Source organism: Onychostruthus taczanowskii, unplaced genomic scaffold, assembly GCF_017590055.1.
Source record: "Onychostruthus taczanowskii isolate IOZ18803 unplaced genomic scaffold, ASM1759005v1 scaffold45, whole genome shotgun sequence".
Taxonomy (NCBI): Eukaryota; Metazoa; Chordata; class Aves; order Passeriformes; family Passeridae; genus Onychostruthus; species Onychostruthus taczanowskii.
This window is the reverse complement of record NW_024502014.1, coordinates 2544172-2561289: the sequence shown is the minus strand read 5'-3', so window position 1 is coordinate 2561289 and position 17118 is coordinate 2544172. Positions and strand designations below refer to the sequence as shown.

The 17118-nt window shown below is 37.3% G+C and overlaps 1 protein-coding gene across 1 annotated transcript in view; it reads right to left on the bottom strand.

Moving 5' to 3' along the window:
* Nucleotides 1–17118, bottom strand: part of SLC9A9 (solute carrier family 9 member A9) — a 173895-nt gene that overhangs the window by 74789 nt on the left and 81988 nt on the right. The window lies entirely within an intron of this gene.

The following is a 17118-nucleotide window of genomic DNA, read 5'->3' as shown; positions in this document are numbered from 1 at the left end:
AAAATACATGAGTAGGGTAGAATTTCTTCTGGGAAAAATAAAGCAAAGCCAAAATATTCATTTGCCTTGAGGGGTTATTTTTGATTGTATTTGCAACTGATTATATTAAAACTAATAAAATAAATTTTCCTATTTAAACACATTTGGAAAAAAATCAATCATTGCTGTGAAATAACTACAGAGAGGAAAAGGGGCATTTCATTTCTGAAGTCACTTTTGAGCTTAGGATTCTATGCTAACAAATCCTGATGCAGAGTTAAGACTGAAGTTTGTCAGTCTGTCTGCAACCAGCCATACATCACTATCCAGAAAGTTACTATGGAGATGTTTTATTCATCCTCAGTGGGCTTATGTATTTTTTGTAATATGTTTGTGCTTCTAAAAATAAATATCCATATACAGTCACTATGATTTAACAAAGGAAAAATGAGAGCTGTCAAAATCATTAAAACGAATTTCAGAGGCAGAATGGCATAAAACCCATTAGTGTATGGGAGGATATTTTGGACCCCATGGCAGCACCATCAGTTATCCCAAGCACACATTCCATAGCCCTCATTTTATGCTGCAATACTGAACAACATTAAAACAAACACAAAAAATATTTGCAGGTTAGCAGTCTTAAATTATTTGAATTAAATTTAGATGAGAGGAACCAGTTTTCAAAAACTTCAAAGTATGGGGTCTTGTGACCCATAGAAATGATGATAAATTCTTGCATTTCTACTTGGGAGCAAACATGATCTCATGTCTTTGTGGAAATGTCATCTGATGCATTGTTTGAAACAATAGAAAAATGAATCAGGAGTGCTGTGATAGGAGCTACATCTCTATAAAATAAATATCTATATATATATATATATGAAAATCTTTTGAGGGAAGGATACTACTATGAGGCGCCACACCTGCATTCTTTAATTATTGGGATGAGATACAGTACTCCACAGGTTTTAAAGCTGAATAATATTTCATTGAGAAAATCTCATTCAAGACTCAAAAAAATTTAAAGTAGATGTAGTATTAAGGCATTTTGGAAACAGAAATTCTTAAATTTCCCTACTTCTATCTTCAAAACTTCTCTTAATAGAATTTTTTTGGAGGAAAAGTGATTTTTTTCTGTTTGCCTTTTCTCTATACTTTTTCTCAGCAATCTTACTAAATTCAAGCTTTTACTATTTCCTGGAGTGCTTTCATGGTGTAGCTGATTTTAAACTTCTCACCCCTTGTCTCCCAGCAGTCCGATCAAGATGCAATCTTTATGGATTTCTTGCAAATCCAGTTTAGTGCATCTTTTTCATTTCCCCATAACTTTACCTTCTTTTACTTTCTACATGCCTCCTGCTTCTTTCCTACTCCAGACTTCCAGACTGATTTCAGTAAATGATTGTCAAAGACAAAAAAATCCCTCATCTTTGTCTGGGTGTTTGCACTCAACATGAACAACACATTTTTCCTTTGCTCTCTGGGGGAACACGTGCTGTCCCACAGCACAGCCCTGCTGGTTTCCTTGGTCTCTGTTCACAGTGCCTGTAACATCTGTAGCCACAGCATCTGTGTCAGATGCCTCTAATGTTGCAATTGAATTGCAGGACATCAAGTTTTTTTTTCCCCCCTGGCAAATATAATTCAAATTTTTTTTTTTTATGTGAGTTTTTTTTTTTTAAAGTATGTCTTTGCTGAACTGTGCTGGTTTTTTTTCCTCTTATCTCTAGTTTCTCTGTATTTTGATCTTTCACTATCAGCGCGCTGCTTGCTTGCTAGAAGATTAAATCCAGACTACTTTTCTTCCTTTTTGTAGCAAAAATCCAGGTGTTATTTCAATAGCTAAATTAGAGCAGGCTCCACTCCTTCCTATTCCAGGCACAACCATGATATGGTCTATTATCAAAGCTTCAGCTCCTTAAAATGGCAAAAGTAGCTTGTTAGCTTCATTCAGAATCTTCTGTGTTCTCCACATAGTTTGCACTCTTTTTAAAAAGTCTATCACTCACCTATGACACATTTATTCACTGATTGCAACTTAGTAAAATTTCTCACAAGTTAGAAAAAATTAAATAAAACTACTGCTTCAGAGCTAGTTATTGTCATAAAAGGAGTGATATCTGAATGTTTTTTCCTGAAACATGACATTGCTGATATAGCATAAAAATGACCCACTGTTCTCTTGGCTTTACTTTTATTCGTGTATTTAAGAGAAATGTTTTATTTAGTGTTCAGCTTCTGTATTTTGTTCAACAGTAATACAGAACCCATGGAGAGATTCCATTTAGCACTTAACTGTCAGTGCTGTGCAGCACAAATCCCTTCAGAGCAAAACAATTTGTTCTAAAGAGATCTTCTGAAAACTGTGTTAAGAAACAGCTTCCATAGGAGCGTTTCCCCAGATTGTCATGCCTTTCAGTCAAATGTTTCTGTAGTTATTTTAAAGAGGAGATGTCAAGACCTTTTGGTGAGAAGTGGAAAAATAGGAGCAATTGGATTTCATCTGGAATTTAAAAACTCCTGGGTGACCCAAGGATTGCACCATACACAGCAGCCTGTGGCTGACGTCCTCTCCTGTCCAAGGGGCCATGAGCCAGGGCCATGCTGTGGTCCATGCCACTCAAAAATTCTTAATATTTTGAATATATGTACTTGCAAGTGGGATTATTTTACTTTCCCACTTTTGTGGGAAGAAAAAGTTAGGATTAAAGTCTCCTGGATTCCAAGTGTTTGGAAATATTTTTTCTATAACCATAAATTCCCTTTCCTTGTCACCCACACAGACAACCAACCTCTTTCTACTCTAAATGAAATTGGCATAAAATGCTTATACACCACTGTTAGATTTCCCAGGGCTACCAGAAAACCATTTTAATATACACATAGCAATAAGATACTTTTTTGTTATAAAACTAAAACCCCTCATTTGTAATGTGGCATTTCTAGCTCTCCACGATATCTATAAATCTGGTTATTCTTTTAATGTAAGAGCTGTAATAAATCACCAATGTCAACACATTGCAGAGTAGAGTATTAATTACAAGAACACTGGTTCAGAACTAATCCAGGCACTTGGTTTAGGTGTTTAGCTCAGAGAATTACTGAAAATGGTATTTGCTTTGCTTTGGTAATTGTCTCTGTAAGTAGTGGTTATTACAAAAGATTTATAGTAAAATTGACATAATATTTATATATTTAAAGACACATCATTAATGAAATATGCTTCACTTTTCTACTGCTCTCAGCTGTTGTAAGTACTGAGAGAGATATGCAGAAATTCTGTTTTAAGCTGGGACATTGTTCTGGCAAATGCCCCTTGCTGTTCAGTTCTCTCTGGCAGAGGAAGGAATCAATCCAGGCTGTCTGTGCATTGAGCCTTGCTGTAACCATGAGTTTATCTTACACCAATGTTTTATTTTAACTCAAGTGAAAAAATGTATATGATATAAAAACTGCATTAGTTTTATCTTTTCAGTGAGATAAGGAAAGCATGGTCTTTTTTCCTCTTTCCTGTCCTCCTCCCCCACAGTTAAGTTCCAGCCAATAGAGCATTAAGCTATGCCAGAATGGCTTTTGCGACTCCATTTATTTTCTAGAACTACTATTTTCACTGAGTGTTAGAGAGACTTTCTAGGTAAGTAATTAGTGCACCTGGAAGATGTAACACACTAAGTACCAATCTTACCCGCAATGAAAATAGAATTCCTTAAAGGAGCATCAAAAGGAGAAAATGAACATAATCTATGCCACAGTCCCCTGTGGGACTGGGGAGATGGAAAATGTAAGATTTTTCAAATACTGATATTTTAAAGAACACTTCGCATCTCAAGGGAATAAAGTTAGTATGACAGGACTGGGTAAAAGCAGAATGGCAAACACTATTCTTTCCTCTTGAGAGAATAACATTAGCACAGAGGTATTGGGTAGAAGCTGAATTACATCCTCAAATTCCTTCCAGCAAAATTTACTGAATTTTAATCATCGATGGCAATATTGCATTCGTTCACTTGACTTAATATCTGCTGAAAGAATGTCATCCATCTCTTGCAGGTACCTGCAGGCCTTCTGTAGTTGCACTGATTTAGCTAAAAACATGGAAAATGCCACCTGTCTGGGGGGCACACCCTACAGTGATATACTCCTGCATTGAAACAGGGAGAGTTTCCGTACTCCAACAGCAGCTAGGAAGCTGGGATGTAAAATTGATTATAGTTTTAAGAGAGATCTAATGGTGGCAGAGATACTAAAAACCCAAGAATCAGTGTTAAGCGATGGTTATAAAATTTATTTTCTTTGAATAATGCTATTTAATTAGATCACAGATTTCAAAATACTCCATGAGGTCAAGGATATTGATAAATTAATAATTGATGAAAATTGCTTTTCCTTAACTCTTTTGAATTAAAATACAGTGAGAATTTAAGCTACTGTAATTTTCCTGAGATCATAGAAACATTTATTATAACCTAATTGCTTCATTTTTCTTCTGATTAGAAGTTTCAAAATTGGAAAAGATTTGGATTTGAACCTTTTTCTTGAAATCTTATACAGTTGTAATGAATGTTCACAGCACAGTGATATAATGCTCATTTCTGAATATGCTTAGATGAAAAAATCAGCAAAAGTAACTGAAATTCCTGATAGAATATAAATTTGTTTATGGTGTTAATTTTGATACACAAGCATATCTGACTCTCAACTTGCAAACACAATAGCAGAGAGAAATTCTTACAGGATCTTTAATGTCCTGGGGAAAAATTCTGGAGTTTTTTATCAGTAGGATTTGCTACTGAATTAAATGTATTTCACCCCAACAGATTTACGGAAGATGCACAATAACTTTCTATTTCCCTACAGATCTGGGAGGTTTAAAGGATTCATAAGGCCTGAGGAAGAACTAGGAAAGGAAAAAGATCTAAAAGAAAACAGTAGCACCAAGGGGAAGGAAAGGCCAGCAATATTTTGCATTTCTCTGGTATGGCTTACTCTTTCTGGCATAATCCACTCACCATCACCAAAGTTCAGCTTGGGAAAAGCTGGGTAAAATACTGGCACAGAATACACTTCTGACCAGCAACAGCAAAGGAAAACTGTTGGCCTCAGATATAAAGGCAAATCCTACTATTAAAATTATCATAGGTCCTGAATGGCTTTGCTTAAAAAAAGAAGTTTAAAGCAAAAATGTTGAAAATTAGGCAGCCAATAAGAATTTGGCATTTAAAGTAAATGTGGCCTTCAGTCAAATTTGGATCTAGCTCTAGGTCATTAGTCTTGTTAAGCTGCATAGAAAAGGGAATTTCTGGAAAGTTGTTTTTTTTTTTTCAAATGTGGCCCAGTTTGTGAGAGAGGGAATATTTTTACATCAGGATCTCCTTTTCATGCAGCACAACCAACTTTTGCTACTGTACAGCACCTTAAATGGTACCTAAAAATAACCCCAGAATGAGCCCTGAATGGAAGCTGCCACCAAAAGAGAGGTGATGGTGCCATTGTTCCTACGGCTTGTCAGCCAAGTTCTTCTTTGGTTCCCAAACTAGAAACAACCATTTCCAAAGTGCTTATTTATCTTAAATTCCTGAACTGAGATGTTGCAGGCACAAAGGAAGGAGTACCCCAGTGCTCTGTTGTCTCAAGATTATGTGCTCAGGGATTCCTGCAGTTCAAACTGGCTGAGTTTATTTTAGCAGGACTGGTTTCTGCAAGGATTAAGGAAGGGTTCTGCTCCAGATGGGGTGTAATAGAGTGCAGCTGGGAAATTGTTTGAAGGCATATAAAGGACTTTTGACTGGTCAGCAAATAGTGGTAGCCCTGGAATAACTGTGTTCCGGCTCAGTTTGGACATTTTTGTGAACATTGACACCTCTTCCATTCCCTGACAGAGGCAATGATGGTAACGGAAAAGGAAGAGGCTGTTAACAGCTTGTGCTGTCCAGGATTAAGCAAGTATTCTTATGAAGCTGAAATCAGACTCTGTGTAAAAGAAAAAGAATAAAAAAATGCCAGATAATAATAACATCACTGAAAATGAAGATTAGGGACATATTCCGAACAACTTGAATGATACTTTCTTGGAATGTTCTTTCTGGGATGGTGAATCACTGATCATGTGAAAGTGGGGACATAAACTGAGAGTTAAGAGCTATGTGGAATAAGGGTTAAAAAAATAAGCAAAAGAAAGAAACAAGTAGTAGCTTTGCCAAAGCAAACTTCCAGTAACAAAGCACACTTAGTTGCTTTAAAACATGACTGTTCTTCTTCTGATCAAAGAAAAATAGGAATTTGTCAATGTAATATAGTTATCTTTAAAATGGCAATGAGCTAATAAATCCTTAGCATCTCTGCATTTTTATTAGAATTAGAGGAACTGCTGCTGATATTTCAAAATTAAAACACAAAATCAATCTCATCTTTCCCTTTCATTCCTCTGAAGTATATTTTTATTTTTTCTGTGATCTGCCACCACAGTCCTAACCTCTTGCAAGCAATTCAATTTCTAACAAAGACAAATGCAATTTATTCTATTTCAATTTGCTGAGAGGACATATACTCTAATACTAATTACTGAAGTGTGTTCTTAAAAAGTTTCCTTCCTTGCCTAGGTTTGGATGTTGGAAAGAAATTCATTGACATATTAGGAATTAGTGACTAATATGGGGGCCTTTGCCCTATCAGGACTAAAACCAAAAGGTTCTTATGAAGTCTGTGGTGTCTTTTCTTCATGACTGTAAGATTTCACTGCCAATCTGACACTACAGGACAAATACTTGCCCTCTTTGCAACTGTTCTATGGACATTATGTTGCATCTCCTACCTACCAACAGTAATCTTTCCCTTCAACATTTGTGAAACTAATTCTGTGGAAAAATAAAGCTGTAGAGCTCTAAAATAGGAATGACTCATTTTACCTAAACCAGATAGCAGTATCAGTATTCACATGCATTTTTCTGATGCCATGTTGTTGTTTTCTTTTTTCTGGGCCTAATCTAAGATAAAGTTTTTACTAAATAACTTGTCTAGTTTCTGTGCAACATTTACTTTTTCAGGGTTTCCCATATTTACACTGCTTTGTTTATAGAGGCTGGAGGGGAATGGACACAAGGCACTACCAGTTTCTAACTCAGGCAGAGCATCCTTGTGCTGAGAATTGCTCTTGCTCTGAACAGTGTTGAATAGTATGAGATCCTCATGATATTAAGCTCCTTTTACTTTTCTTTAAGACCTATTATTGATGAGTCAACTTTTAACTACATTACCTTGGCAGAATGCCACCCTGGAGTTACATTGGGCAGAATTATTTGCAATTACTCTGCAATTCTAATACCAGTATCTGAAGCAGGATCCTGAATTAGTATGTTCACTGGTCTGCTCTTATATGTCTATACATGGTAATTTGGGGAATTCTTTTGTTTCATTCCTACAGTCATCTTTAAACAGCTTCCCTGCCTCCTGATGTAGGCTGCTGTTCAAGAATTGAGATTCATTTGGACAAGAAGTCTGAGAAATGTGAATAGCAGCTATGCTCTGTGTGTCACACTTTTCCCCTAAGTATTACAGTATGTGGCTTTTCTCATCTAACAGTCCTTTACACTTAAAGCTGTAATCTAGAGTGTTCTACGGTGATGTGATAAATGAGATATGGTTTGACTCCAGCTGAAACAGAAGATGCTAAACTGTTGGAAAAAGTATTGCAAAGATTTCCATTATTTTCAGATCTACTAAATTCCTTATGGTCTCACTGGTGATGTTTTACTGACATCACCAAGGGAAAAAGAAAAGACAGTAAAACAAGCAGAAATTAAATGCTACACTAAGATACATCTTCAACAGTACTTAAATCTGAGAGCTCAGCTGACTATTTCACATCAAATTAAGAATCTGTAGTGAAAAGATACTAATGCACCTTAAAAATACCTTCTGTAAGATTCTGTGGGAAAGCAGAAGGTGGGTGACCTAGGGACATATCATTGGGCACCTCAGAAAAATGCTTTCACAAGAAAAATATTTATTACTACATAAGAGTGTGTTTCTGAGGGTGCTGAATGTCTGTTTGGAATTTTCAAACACTCTTAACTCTTCCCAGGCTCTCTGGAGGCATAGAGTGGTCAATACCTCCTTTAATTTGTGTGACTGAAGCTGAATTAAAAGTCAAAAGCTTGAAAAAGATCCTCAGACTTGTACCCCACTTCATTATTGTAGGTTAATGAAAGTATACAGGTACCAAAATATGTCCAAAGATAGGACACTAATTTGAATCCTAGTCATGATTTAGGCATTTAGTGTGAAAACTTTTGACAAAGGGCATTTTAGCCCTTAATTATTATGTGCACAGACAGTGCCATGAGGAAGAGATGAGCTACAGTCAGCTGTTCAGTATGTCTTGCACTGTGCTACCATTTGGTACAAATGTCTCTTTGGAAGGTAGGAAATCCATTAATCGCGTAATGGAAACACAGCTGTGCAGTCACTAAAAAGACAGGATGCTGGCAAGGGCTTGAGACTATTATAATGCCTTATTTACATGTATTTATTTTCTTCTTGAGGCTTATTGTGTGAGAATTCTATTGTTACCTACATACAACTAAAAGTTTTGACCAAAGCCTTTGTGCATTTTTTATAGCTGATAGGGAACTTTCCAGATAATAACCCTTGAAAGAGAATTGTGAGGAATGAGCATTCTTGAAAAACCATGTAAGTTAAAAAGGAGGAACATCAGATTGCAAGAAATAGATCTTTGTCAGCAGCAGTTTGGTGCTGCTAGGAATCACACAACAGCTCAGATTCCTTAAGGGCTCCCATGGCCCCAAGACTCTCTGGGCAGGGCAAAAGCGTTGCTGTTTAAAACAACAGAAAGTAAAAAGCAGCAAAGCCCGCAGGGTGCTCTGGGTGAGGTCAGCCCCCATCTGCAGCAGAGCTCTGGGTGCTCTGCAGAAATCCCAGTGTAGCCTCCCCAGCCAGGCCAGAAATAGCATCTTAATTGTGTTTCCAAACACAGGCCTCACAGGAAGAGCAATTATGAACCTGGTGACACATACTCATGCAAGTGTAAGGCAACACAGGGTTCTAATTAAGGTACCTATTACGAATACCCTCAACATTAAAACCTATTTTAACCTATGCGCTGAACAATTTTCCTGCATTCCAATTTAGCAGTATAATGTACTGTGCACGGAAATACAAAACAGTTTTTTAGAGATTTATTCCATAACTGAAGAATTTATTGATAAATCCTGTGTTAAAATAATCTAACACAATAGCGTGAAGTGTCAGTGTTTCCAAGCTAGAGAAAATCTTTACCATTGGGACATAGCTATATTTTAAGTAAGAGACTGAGTGTTTTTATCTCTAGTGTCATTAGATGTATTTAGAACTTGCTCATTTATAGCATAAGCCAAATGTCATTGAAATCAAAGGACTTTGGTTCATTACATAAAATTCTACTAAATTAGTTTTCCTGTATGAAAAATTAAGGAAGACTTAAAAGAAGAATCCTATCTTTATTTTTTATCCTTTTCACAAATTCTCAGAGGAGGGAGTTCTGACTGACTACGTTTGAGGAAATTGTTGTAATTATCAACTTTTACAAAACATGAGATTGCATAAGTTGTACTCCAGACTAAAGTTAACTGTATTTGTTCTAAGTATGGGATGCTAAAGTGCACCCAGCTCTGTTTCAGCAGTATATGTTGATGATGTGAGAATATGTTCCTAACCCAGGACTAGACTGATTCTGGTTTGCTTTTTCTCTTTATGCATTCCACAGTTGCTGTTATCAGGGAGGCAATAATTAGGATGGGCTTGATTTCACAGGCTACATATACATAGAGAGAATACTCTTCACAAAACTAGATGTGCTTTGCACAAGTGGGGCACGAGGCTGGATATTTGCATAGCTGCAGGCTTAAAAACTAGGGATAAGTGCTAACTACCCAAAGGAGGGAGAAGTTTCTCAGAGGTCACTCTTCAAAGCTCTGGTGAGATGGACGGAGCACAGCAGCATCTGCAGAGCTCTGGTCTGTGTCTGGTTCTGCAGCAGCTCTCACAGCCCCAAGAGTCTGACTCCACTGCACAGAGCAGGACACATGAGAGCCCCATTTGTGATTCAGGGCAGTTCCAGAGCAGCTGGGGCACAAGTCTCACTTTGGAAGTTCCTTACAAGTTTCTCCACATGCCAATGTCATTTTGGCCTGTTATAATTCCAGTTGGTATATGTGAGCTAACTGCTGGCATCTGATACTGTGCTGGAAGAGTAAACTACAACCTGAACAATCTAAGATCTTTATTAATATTTAAAGAAAATATTTAATGTTTAAGCATATTGTAAAAACTTTAATGAAGCCATTTGGAAGCTAGTTTGCATATGGTATTATGCTCCTTAGCCTACCAGCATCAAAAATGACATCATTTTTCAACAAGATGAGCTTCTCTGTAAAAATACTGCTTCATTACAGTTCTGGGTTACTTCAGGGTATGAATTACATTTCAGTGTGTTATTTTCCAGTTTCTGTGCTTAAGCAATAGGAAAAAAAATATTTTTTCTTTGTTTTTCACAAGAATTCATCTTCTTCATAGGTCCAAAGCACTTTTCTTTAGTCTGTGTGTGTGTGTTTAAGGCACTAGAATATGATATTCCTCATAAAATGCTGATGACAAAGGGGCACATGCTTTATGGGAGCTAATGAGGCCAGATCACATCTGCACATTCTCAGTTAAGGAATCACTAATGCAGGTGTACAAAAAGAGGGAAAATGAAAACTACAGAATGAAGTATAGAACTGATTATTCTAACAAGCTTTTTGTATGTGGACACCCAATATTTTTAGTATTATGGGTAGGAAAGTAGCTAATTTATTATATAAACCATAAATGATGCAGGTAATTACTGATGCACCAGAGTTATAAAGTCTGCTGTTATTGGTTTACTCATAGTGATGCTTTCTAGCTGTTTACCATCCATCATGTAGCTCACAGCTGAAAGAGAGGAAACAATTACAGCATTTTCACATAAATTTAAGGGGAGTCACATGTAGAGACTGCAGATTGACATTCTTTTACCATGGTGAAGTAATCAGGAACATCAGTCAGATAATGAGGGATTTTGTTAAGAAGTTCAGATTGAAAGATGATAGTATAATTTCTTCTGCAGAAATCAAGATTTTCTTGTGTTGTTATGATTCTTCTTGTTAAACCCATACAGTAAGCAGCTTCAGATTTCTTTATAGCATTACACTGTTCTACAGGGTTCCATAAGATCTTATGGTACATCTGGTCAAACAATGCACCTGGCACGTTTCCAACATTCATCTTTTTCTGCTAAACACAGAAAATAGCTGTGCAGAGGACTGGAATTCATTGTACACTTCCTGTCAATTGCAATCCATTTTAAAGGTAACAATTATTGCAAGCACTCTGCATGTGGTGCATATTCAATTAGAGAAAAGAAGGCGATTGCTGAACCAGGGCAGGCTGTTTGTGAGAGACCCAGGGGCTCTGCAGAGATGCTCTGGCTCTGCAGTCAGGAACACAGGGCTCAGCCAGCATGTCTGACACTGCTGGAGCTCAGGAGGGAGGAAAACTAGAACTTAGAAGGGAAAACACAGGGCAAGAATGAGGGGCTGCTGCTCTTCAGGGTACGTAGGCTGGAGCTGTAATGATAGCTAATGTCTACAGACCTCAGCTTTTGGACTTTCAGAAGGGTAGAAGATTCTGGCTCGTGTTGTTTCCAATATAGGTTAGTTACCTCAAAATTAGAAATAGTTTTTACCTACAGTTTCAGGTATCTGATCCTAATAGCCATAAGATAAATGGTGCATAAGCCTTTCTTTTTAAACTGTGCTTATAACACTTTTATGTATGTATAATTTTCTTCTCTTAGAAAGAAAAAAAAAACCCAAAAAAACAAGAGCATTTCTGTGTTCTCCCTGATTTTTTTCAACAGCTGCAAAATGAAGATTTTTGCTATAGGCCTTGTCTCAAAAAAAGGAAAAAAAATCTTTCTGAAATACCAGAAGACAAGATCAAGATTTTTCCTTAATATTACTAATTTCTGAAGTATTTAAGCAAAACTGGCTAAAACATGGGCAGAACGATACTAATGCTATTCCAGTACAACAAAATCTTCCCAAATGCTATTTTATTTTCAGACTCTTGTTATCAAAAGGAGTATCTTCTCCAGACCTTTCTATTGAGCCCTGTTAGTTGGTCACCTGTGCTGTTTCCTGGGCAGCACTGCCTGAAGCCTCAGTCTTTAGCAATTTTGAGTCTGAACTTGCAGGAGTTCAAGGAGGTTGGAAATCAGGGGTTTTTTTGTTCAGCTGCAGAAAGGGAACCATGAGACACTGCCCATCAGAGCTAACTTTTATGCTCAGTCTCCACTTAAATGGACAAATGTGCTTCATGCATGCAACCTGTTTAATGCCCACCAAGAATTTGGACTTTACTGGATGTTTCAATAATACACAAGAGGCAAAGACCTCTTGTGTATTATTGAAGAGTGCCAGACCTGAATGCCATGCATTAGCCAAAAAGAATTTCCAGTTTGCTCTCAGAGGACTATCAGACAGCCAGCTATATAGCTTGGAAGATAATAAAGCCCCCATTCTGGTATGAAATTTTCCTGTAGGCACTGTGATTGAGGTGTGCTGGGAAAACAGATTCCTCAGGCACAGCACAGATACAAAGACAGATTAGAATCTGGAATTGGTGGTAACCTTTCTGAGAGATAACTTTTCTCTCAGTCTTTCTCTCTGCCAGTCATTTTTGTGGAAATACCTGACCTCCTGCAGTGCCTTAAAGGTCATTTGTCCCTAAGAAGAGTTGCTGAACAAATCACAACAGCTGTCAATTAGGCTGCTCATTTCAAAAGGATGAGAATTATCCTTGTGCATCCCTATGTTTTGTGGTAGTTTTGCCTTGCTAATAATCTAGGGCATTTTACTGTAAGCAGAGTTTTCCTCTGCCTAGAAATACTCTCAATTTTTTTATAAATTAAGAGTTTGAATTATAAGAGCCATTATAACCTGACATTTGTGCATGTACTTTTCTTCCTAGGAGTATGAACTCATTATCTATAAACAGTTCAATGTTTGATTACAGAAAATAGTAGGCATTAACCAGAGATAAATTAATATATGCTGTGTAATATGGAAGCAAGCCCAGCTCTCTTTGGTCTCTTAAACACTCACACAAATTGCAGAACCAAAGCCCCAGGGCACACACATGTCCAGTGTGCTGTGGAGGGCTTAAGATAAAGGCACCAAACAATTTCATTTTGTGCTGCAGCTCCCGATGAAGTTAGAGGGGCTGCTTCTCCCAGGTATGGGTGCTGGATATCTGGGGTGGGACCCTCACAAAGCAGATGCAGTTTGGGTGTTGCTAGTGCAGTCATCTCTCCCCAGCTGCTCTCCTTCTCTCACAGAGATAACAACAGTAGCTGCAGTTCATGGCATGTGCTTTTAACAACAGACTCAGGAGAAATTGTTCTGTTACTATAGCAGAATTTGCAGTGTGTTATTTATTTTCTTATCAAAAGACAGCTGAGGGGAGAATCCTATAAGACAGTATTATGTATCTGGAGAAGGGAGGTTTGTTGTTGCAGTGCTGGCTGTAGGTCTGCTTGTGACTGGTTTATAAAATACATATGCCAGCAGAAAAGCAATAGAATGTTAAGATCCCAGGGATGGTGCTTCATTTGGATACAGTGACATCAGTCACCTCTCTGCCTTTAGTCTTGCAATGCTCTTTTTAGTAAACATTGTCTGTTGGCATTCAGGTAACACTCCTTTGATTGATTGATTTTTTTCCCTCTCAGTTGTTTTGGATACCTCTATTGCTATACTTTACTTTTGCTCTACTGTTTTGCTTTGCTTCTAAAGTGAGTCCGTAATCATGGATGGAACAGATCCCCAGGGAAGTGGTGGAAATGCCATCCCTGGAAGTGTTCAAAAAATGAGTAGATGTGGCATGGTGGTATTTGGTTGATGATTTGACTTGATGGTCTTGGAGATCTTTTCCTACCTCTATGATTCTGTTATTCTAAGTCTAAAGTCTATAGTGAGACTATACTATAACATACTAGGGTCAAGAGACTGTAAAGATTTGATTTGCAGTTTTTGAGAAACTACAAAAAGTTTTGAGACTGTTTTTTCAACATGTTTTTGATTAATGTGATTAATTAGAATTAAATTAATATGCTTAAAACCACAATCCTTTTACACCAAAGTGTCTTTGGAATGCAGCTTAATTTCTGATCCAGAAATCAGCAGGTTGATCCCTAGCCAGTGTCCCTGTTGGAAGACATATAGCTGCATCATCAATGAGCTAGGAACCTTTTGAAAGTTTCATGTATTTTTCAGGGATTTCCAGGAAATATTAGCTGCTTCCCTGCAAAGTGATGATTTTTATTAATCAGAGATAATCATGTCTGCTTTATAGTGCAGAGATTAAAATTTGAAGCAATCAGTACTATGTCCATCAGTGAGCAAAGCCCAAGAGCAGTCTGAGCCCTCGAGTGCTAACTGATCTGCTCAAGCCTCCAAGTGAGACTGCATCTTGGTAAAGTTATTCCCAAGTTAAGCAGCACTGATCTTTATCTCATTCTCCTGCCTGTGTTAAACCTTGCAGGTGAAGGGCCACTGCAATCTTAACTTGGAACCTTGTGCACACAGCACGCCCGGGGCAGCTGAACAATCAGGCCAGGAGCTCTTGTCCCTAGGGCAGCTTGTTCCCTCCATGGGTTTGCTATCAGGAACAACAAAACAGGTGAGTAACTGTTTAACTCCTCGTGTGATTAGAAAGGGTACTACACCTGATTTGAGAAAACAACCTTCAACAAAAGTTAGACACACCTGTTTCAGAGGTGACCATGAGAACAAGGCTTAGCTTGGGGAATGAATGGAGACAGGCAGGGCAGTGTGTGACATATTCCCTTCTTGGCTGGACATTCCTGCGTCTTGTAATTTCCTGGCTCTTCTTCCATAGGTGATGCATTTCAGAATTCCCTTTCCAGAATTTGTAACTTGCTTACACTATTTCATCTGCAAAGAGAATTTTTCATACCCTAGCACATTTAACCAAAGAGAGCTATTGTTCTGCCCCACTCTCATTGTTGCAGTTGTTCCCTAGAATTAAAGGAACATAACCAGAAAAAAATACAATTCATAAGTATGATGGATAATATTTATGGCCATTAGTCAGTACTCCACCACTAGGAAAATGTACTGGTCCTATGGTGGCATTTGAGTGAAAGTGTTAGAGTCAGGGACAAAAACAGAGCAAGGAATGTCTTATCTTCCTGTAGAAAACACAATCTTATCCATGAATCCTTTTCTGGGGGTGACATGTAGGGATTTACACTCTGCCCACTTTTAAAAAACCAGGGATTTCTATTTATCTTACAGCACCCTGCCCAGCCTCTGACTTACTTGTTGCAGAGCAAATCAACCCAGCCCAGCTGTACATCTGAAGCCTAATGTAAAATTGGAGCTGTAGAGTTCCAAGATTTTGCAGCAAGTGTCTGGCTGCAGCATAACGTGAGGGGAGATAGCAGCTGTAAATAATTCTGGAGAAAGCTGCTCAGAATCAAATAGCTTTCAATCAGATCCCAGCAGTTTCATCTTCTCCCTCACTAAAGATACATTGGATAAATTAAACGTTAAGTGCCTGAAATTCAGGAGCACTCGTGTTAGACCTAACCTTGTTGCCATGGAGGGCAGGGTCAATCTCACTGTTAAAATCATGATGGCTGTTGTCAGGTCAATGATGATGACTTAAAATTGCTTCCATAAAACATCACCCATGTTCAACAATTGACAGTAAAAGCACACAGAATGTTTATAAATACCTAATGAAAATTGGGATAATTGAATTGAATGAAAACTATCTAAAGCCTCCATTTTCACTAATTTTTTAAATCTTACTTTTCTTATGAAAGTGTTAAAATAATTAATTTATTTATGAAATTATTAGTGTTGCTTTATAGTTTCAGATTCTGTAAGTTTCACGTGCTTGAAATCTAATATTTCTCTTTCATGGAATCTTAAACAGTGATTGACAAAATAATAAAGGATACATGGGGACTAATAATTACATGGCATCTTTTAACAGGTTTTTTTAATAGATGTTCTTAAATTCTCATTTAAGAACTGTAGATAAGTTCTTATTTTACATCAGTGACTGAAGAGAAACTTGTAATTTTTTTTAGAGCAAAGGATGATGTATTATGGGAAAGGCAGAACTTGGTGCCAGGGTCAGAAATACCTTCTCTATCACTCTATAGCAGATTTTACCATCAAGCTATAAAATTTTAAAAGCAAGTAAAAATGTAAAGAAAATTATGCAAAGCAGTAAAGAAAAAGTGTGTTTAAAACCAGTTAACACAGTTTTTCAATCTGATTTACAGTTTTAAATCTAATTTCCATCGTTTTTGTTAGCTTCAGCTTCAGCCTTAACTCACTGTTTTGTCAGTGTGCATTACAGTTCAGCACTCCTTTCTGAAAGATCTGTCATATTGTAACAAAAGAGAGAGACTGCTTTGGAATAATTCTATAAAAGAACTGAAAAGCCCTTGATTTTGGCCAGTAATGAGTAATAAAAATGACTTTGATTGGGAGCAAAGCCAACTGTCTGAGCAGCAATATTCATTGAAGATGCACTGAAGTTATATATGATTATGAGAATGCCAAGTGTGTGGCTTATTAAATTTGCTTGAAGAGAGTTCTTGGGGGGAGAGAAAGAAAGAGGCAGTTCAGGTCTCACTGAAACAGCTGCATATGAAAGGGTAATATTTGGATTAGGAAATAAATTAGAAGCATTCAAAGGAATTCAACAACAATGTTTCAACCATAACATAAAGGAGGCTGAGGATTAAGGGCTTATAGGGAAAAGAAAAACAGAATAGGAAAGTATGCATAAAACTCCTAGCTCCATAGAGAAACACATAATCCCTTTTCTGTGTGTTCAAGGGTAAATTTGGTTTATTTTCACTATTTTGTTTTGTACTTGTTGAATAGGAGGGAATAACAGAGTAAACATGAACAAAACTAGGATGCATTTAAACAAAATATTAGTTGATTCTGCTGCTGAAAAGCTTCATAGATAATTAAAACCACCACAGCCTTGGCTTTTTCTCTCTCTCTGAGG